The following is a 6,703-nucleotide window of genomic DNA, read 5'->3' on the forward strand; positions in this document are numbered from 1 at the left end:
CCCCAGGCACCAAGTCAAGGGCTCGTATGACAGGAGCGGAACTCACGGAGGAGGCAGGGACTGTGGACCTTTTTGGATGGAATCTGAGCCCTCCATGGAAGAGGCTGAGGCGGCAGCTTCCCAACACCCCATGCAGACATAAATTTGGATTTCAGCTCTGTTTAGCACCTGGTAAGAAACAAGAGATTTTGTTTGGTTTCATTCTGGCTGGTTGGTCTGTTTTTATAATGCCCCTTCTTGGTCAGTACAAAAACAAAAACAAGAAGCCACTCAACACCACTGGGAGATTCAAGTTCTTAGCCAGACCTTCTCTGAGCAATGATTCTCTTGGGCAATGACATGTTTTCCCTGTTTGCTTCTAGAGCGAAAACCCTGGTAGGGAAAGCTGCGGTTAGAAGCTTGGACGCCTCTGGACAGACTGTCCTCTCCTCTGGTGGCAAGATTCCCATGAGAACTGCTATGAGGGCAGAGCGGGCTGTGGCTACTGCAGGCCCAGGGGCTCTGGCTAGACAGGTCTGAGCGAGCACTTCCCAGGTAGCCTCGGGAAATGTTGAGTTCTCCATGCCTGGGGAGGGCTGGGGGGACAGACCGTGGCCCCAAGAGATCCCTCCCAGCCCTCCCCCTTTGCCTTACAAGGAAGCTGATGGCCAGAGAGGTCATGACCCCTGCCTCATTCAGCCATCCATTCGGCAAAAGTGACAAGGTTCCCACCCTGCTCCCCTGCCCACCATCCAAACCCCAGAACAGCTGGGAATGGGGCAGGCTGGAGAGAGACTGGCCATCCTCTGCTAGGGGGTGCAGAAGACGAAGAGTTTGGGATGAGGGAGGCCCTGGGTACATACTGCCAGGGTCACCAGCCACGGACAATGTAGCCAGTACCCCCAGAGGGCAAAAGAGGGGGGGCAGGCCTGGAAACACCCCATGAAATAAATCAGCACTCCCCAAGCCTGATCTGAAAGCCCAGGAAAAAGATACGTTTGGTCTAAAGTGAAATCAGACAAATAAAACCTAGGGAAGGGATTTGTCCTCCAGCTTAAGTCACTCAAGCCTTCCTACTCAGAGACTACGCCTTCCTGTGCACTAAACATTTCCTTTCGAATGAAATTAAGGAAACAGTAAACAATCATTGTGCAAGTCCTTCTTGATCAAATGAAGTTGGTATCCAGAATGTTTCTGAAATGCTATTTCCTGAAATCCCCAAACACCTGATTTAAGAGCTGGCATTTGCCCTCAGAAACAGAGCAGACACAGAAATCAAAACAGAGGCAGGACACCCAGGTGTCTCAGTGGGTTAAGCGTCTGCTTTCAGCTCAGCTCAAGACCCCAGGGTCACTGGATCAAGTCCCGCCTAGGCCTTCCTTCTCAGTGGGGAGCCCATTTCTCCCTGTGCCTGCTGCTCCCCCTGCTTGTGCATTCTCTCTCTCTCTCTCTCTCTCGTTCTTTCTGACAAATAAATAAAATCTTTAAAAAAGAAAGAAAGAAAAGAAAATGAAAGAAATCCAGGAAGCAGCAGTTCCAAGGCCCAGAGGCCAAAGGTACAGAGGTCAAGGGGTACCATCCTCTGCCCAGAATTAAGCTAAAGCAAACTCTCTTAGCAAACAGCATTTAGACCCAAGTTTATGTCTATCAGACACAGCAGCAAGCCACTGGCTCAACCCTGCCCATAGAGAACATAGGGTTCATCCAAAATCCCCTGCCCCTCCGAAGGGGTCCCGCCCGGTCTGCACTGCTCCCCCAGTCCAGTCTTGAGAGGTGCAGAGCCAGGAGAAGGGATGTGAGCCTCCAAATCTTGACTCCATTGATAAATTCTGCCCTCACTTCTGTCCCAGGGTCACCTGCAGGAGAAAGAGCCCCCAGAAGCCTTGGAGAAGGAGCCTCCTCCACATCAGCCAGGCTTCTTACAAGCAAGAATCCAGCTCTAGGGAATTAAAGCAGAAAAGTGTTTTATGGAAGTGTCAGAAAGCCTCCTCTGTTTCAAGCCGTGTGGCAAGCCAGATGCCCAGAACCCCCTTTTCAAATTGGAACAACGAGAATGTTGGGTCAAATACAAAAGCTCTCGTGGAAATGCATCTGCTGAGTTGGCACAAAAGGAACATTCCCCAGAGGCTAAGCCCAGAGTGAAAGTGGGAAGGCAGGTTGCCCACAAGGCACCGGTTGTTTGGGGGTGGGGTTGGGGGGAGGACAGGAGGTTGTGAGGCAGTGTCCTCAGCGCAGTGGGTGGCCCTGCCAGGCACCGAGGACCCGGTGGTGGCAGGAGACTGTGGGGGTGCTGGTTTATGGCTGTTGCTGGGTTTTGTTGTGTGTTGTGTGAGGAAACGGGAGACCAATGGCTTCCTCGGAGAGCTGGAGTGGTTCAAAGAGAGAGGCCTGAGGGTGAGGCTGGTTAACAGGCACAAAGCACAGGCCCACAGCACAGGGATTTACAGAGAGAACAATAGGAACCGGGAAGAAAAAGCAGCTCTGCTAACCAGGAGGGTTGTCGCTGCTGTGACTGGACTTAACTTCGTGGTGAGCTTTCAGGCGGGGCCAGCCAGACGCAGAAGGGGAGAAGCATCATCAGAAATACACAGAGAGGGACGCCTGGGTGGCTCAGTGGGTTAAGCTGCTGCCTTCGGCTCAGGTCATGATCCCACCGTCCTGGGATCGAGTCCCACATCGGGCTCCTTGCTCGGCAGGGAGGCTGCTTCTCCCTCTGCCTCTGCCTGCCTCTCTGTCTGCCTGTGCTTGCTCGCTCTCTCTCCCTCTATCCCTGACAAATAAATAGATAAAATCTTAAAAAAAAAAAGAAAAAGAAAAGAAATACACGGAGATATTCCTACTGAGTGCCTGTGGTGGGGGCTCCACACCATTGGGTCACTTCAGTGTGTTATTTCTTCCCCTCCCAGCAACAGCCATGTAAGGAAACCTTATCCGTCCTATTTTCACATAACAGACCTGAGGCCCAGAGACATAGGCACACACAGAAGAGATCCCTCATCATAAATTCTGAAATTAAGTCATCTTTCAGTGCGAGACACTGAGAAATCAAAACTCCAGTAATCAAATGAGCTCTGCCTTTTCAGGAGCATGGGCAAATGCCATTTTTATTTGACCTTCTCTCTGATGGTAGTGGGTAAAGTCCAAGGATTTAATGGGAAAGCAGCTCGATGAGGGGTCACCCTTGGAAGCACTAACTCAGCGGGACTGAGGTTTTCGGCCTTCTGGAAATCTCACCCTCACTGGCACACTGAAAAGTTCAGTCCTGCCTGGCCCAGGACCTCCCGGACCAGGGCCAGAGGCCGTGCTCCCCCAATTTAGTGGTGAGGGCACATCTGATGGTTTTGAAAATCATGAATATAAGAAATGGGGACCATGATCTCTCGTGAGGGTCTAGAAGCTTCACTGGTATCTTTGCTGGGAGTGAAAGCCGCCCTTTCATCCGTTTATTCATTCATGTGACGAAGTTTTAAGCCTCTATCATTTGCCAACTTCCATGTAAGGTCCTGGGTTCAGAGTGTAAGTAAAACAAACCCTCAGGGGTGACAGTTCAGTGGGGAAACTAAGGAGTCACTCACCGTTTCCGTATCAAGTGTCACTGCTGGAAACGTGATGGCAAAACAGGCAGAATGACAACACAGCTCTCATTCTGTAGCGTTGTGTCATGGAGTGTCAAAGAGGGTCATGGATGTCAAAGAGCGATGGTAAGGCTATTTTATTTTTAAAGAAGCCAAATCCAAACCAGTGCTCTAATAGCTAAATAATTATACTCTAAATTAGTCCTCAGTCTCTACTCCTGCCAAGAGAGGTCTAGGGCCCAGGCCTGAGGTCCTTCCCAGCAGCTTTCTTCATGTAGGATGATCAGGGAAGAGGTCCAGGCTAAACTAAATGTTCCTAGGCAGGAAAGATCGGGACCTAGGGGACCGGCTTCAGCTGAGAAGGAAAACAGAAGGGTCGGGGTGGAAGGTGGAGAAGGCAAGGAACCCGCCTCTGGGAGAAGGCTGGCTGTGGGTGGCTCCCGGTGAAGACTGTGAGCCTAGAAACTCTTTCCTCCCTTCCCTTCCGTTCCCCTCTCCTCCCCTCCACAGCCTATTCCCCCCTCCCATCCCCCTCCCTTCCCGCCTCTTAATCCCCTCCAGGCAGCCTCCACCTGCTTGCTGCGCTGAGCCTTTTCACCCCACTCTCATTCTGAATGATTCTCCAGCCTCCTGAAGTACGTGAAGTATGTTGGAATCCAAAACTGCGTTCAGGGGATGAACAAACTGATCATCAGAAGGAAAGGTGGGAATTAAAGAGAGATCTCTTGGAAAGCATTTGACACTGAGGAAGGATGTGATAGAGCATTTTCTACACAGGAGAACCTTTGTTGAACTTGAAATGGAAAGTCAGTGCCTTTATTTTACATAATTGGATATCAAGGTATAAATGAGTGTGACTTCAGATGAAAATTCTGGGAAGTTGGTATTACACCAACCAGAGTTCCAGTAACCCTGTCCTTAACTATCACCGAGGGATCGGGAAAGCTGGAAGCCAGTAGATACTGTGATCACTACTTCAGGACAGTGGTGGGAGGAGCACGGGGAACATAGCAGGGATCCGTGTGGGCTGGGGCAGCCTTCCTGGAAGACAGGCAGCAGGAAGCTGGGGCCTGACAGGTGGGGATTTTAGCCCCAAGAGGATGTACAGGAAGAGAGTAGTGACTCCCACCCTTGGGGAAGCATACTTGGGGCGTACCACAGGCAAAGCCTGGTGTTCCTAAGGGGCTGACCTGCTACATACACGCAGCTGAGGGAGGTGGTTCCGATGTGGATGATTCTGGAAGCAGACATTGTACAGGGCCCACCTCAGCCCTTCAGAATTTCAGGAGCATCCCATGACACTTTGCATTCAGGCAGCAGAGTCTCTGCCATTCCCCCAACTCTGAGCATGTGGGTTTCCTTTAGGGACTCTGAAATGAACGCCACAGTATGTGGCTGCCTATGTTGTGGTGGGAAGTTGTTTGTTTCCTAATGCTTAAATTTCACTAATCTGTGATAATACAGCTGGAAACAAGCCCCGTGTTTCCCGTTATAAAGTCTGTTTTCATCCTTGTCACTGCTTCCTATCCGGTCCTGTAAGGGATGGGGAGCACAGAGCTCTGGCTCCTTGATTGGAGAGATCTGGAATGTTTTCCTCTTCTTGTTTTAAAAAATAAATCTACCTCACTGAGACTTCCAACCTTATCCATAGCTCTGCCCCTTAAAGGAGAACAAACCTAGTGCTGTTCCAGCAGTACCAGGAGTACCAGGAGTCCCCATTTTCCTTGGACAGCATCTATTGCTTACATGACATTACTCAACAACAAAAACCTCACCATTAATTAGTAGAATACCACCTCCCCACCTAATTTGACAAGGGAGCCCATAATCAGTTCATCTAAAAGTGAATCCCAAACGCTTATTTATAAATTGAAAATAAGGGAGGTAGAAACAAACCCAAAAATTCCTATTTCTGAGGACTTCCAATGGCCATCTACAAAGTCAGGAGATCATGAGTATCTATATTGGTTTTGTGGAATCACAGAAGTGGAATCCAGATTTTATAATGGCACTGATGTTTGGTCCACAGACAGGTCAAAGAAAAATGCAAATAGTTGTTGCATTATCCTTGCCAGATTTCTTCATAATGTAAAAAGAAGTAAGGAAGTGGCCATTGTTTGGAAATGAGATCCAGTTGTTCCTCATATAGTATAATGAGAAATCCAGACATGAAGTTCTAAGGAGAAAACTGGCACAAGTTTAGAGGAGAAAACTAAAAACTATGTAAAGTAAACGAAAAGGCATGTGAGCTATTGGCACAGAGATATTGGGGTAACTCTTTGAGAAAATTGGGTAAATTACACTTTTATTTTATAAAGAAAAGTACAGAATCAAAAGAGCAAACAGAAATTTTAAAAATTGGCAAAAATCAGAGCAAATCATTTAGATTCTATTTTAGCAATATGGAGGTTTAGCCATTTAAACACCATTGCACTACAAAACTTCTAAAAATACAGCAGTTGACAAAAACCCTAGGGAGGTCACCAGAAGGCAAAAAACAAAGCTGAGTCATGAATCCAGAGAGGTAAATTCTACAAATGACCCAAAGATCATTTGTAAATCCCCAGTTTTTAAGGCCCCATGGGGAACAAAAGATAAGGCCTTGACCCATCAAAGTGAAGAGCTAGACCAGAGCTACCCTCCCATAAAGCCAGAATTCCAATTCTTAAAGTGGAAGGCTAGTCTTTAAATGTCCAGGAAAAAAATAAAAATAAAAATAAAACAAACAAACAAACAAAAAGCCAAGAAATTTTTCTGTCTTGTCTTGGCTCTGTGTAGAGAGGGAAAAAAAGTCTCCATGGACAGTTCGTAATCACAACCCTGCCCACTAGGTGTTTGATGCTTAAAGCCCAGAGCCAATTCTTCCATTCAAAGAGGTCCTCGGGGCACCTGGGTGTCACAGTCAGTTGAGCATCTGACTCTTGGTTTCAGGTCAGGTTGTGATCTCAGGGTGGATAGATTGAGCCCCGTCTTGGCCTCTGGACATGATAGGAAATCTGCTTTAGACTTGCTTTTCCTCTCCCCCTGCCCCCCTCAAATCAATAAATAAATCTTAAAAAGAAAGCACACACAAAGAGGTCCTGGTTTGGTATTTCCCTGTGCACCAAAAAATAAATCCAAATCACTCCTGGAGAAATGGACAAGCAGAC

The sequence above is a fragment of the Neovison vison genome, chromosome 5 (genome assembly GCF_020171115.1).
Source record: "Neovison vison isolate M4711 chromosome 5, ASM_NN_V1, whole genome shotgun sequence".
Classification (NCBI taxonomy): domain Eukaryota; kingdom Metazoa; phylum Chordata; class Mammalia; order Carnivora; family Mustelidae; genus Neogale; species Neogale vison.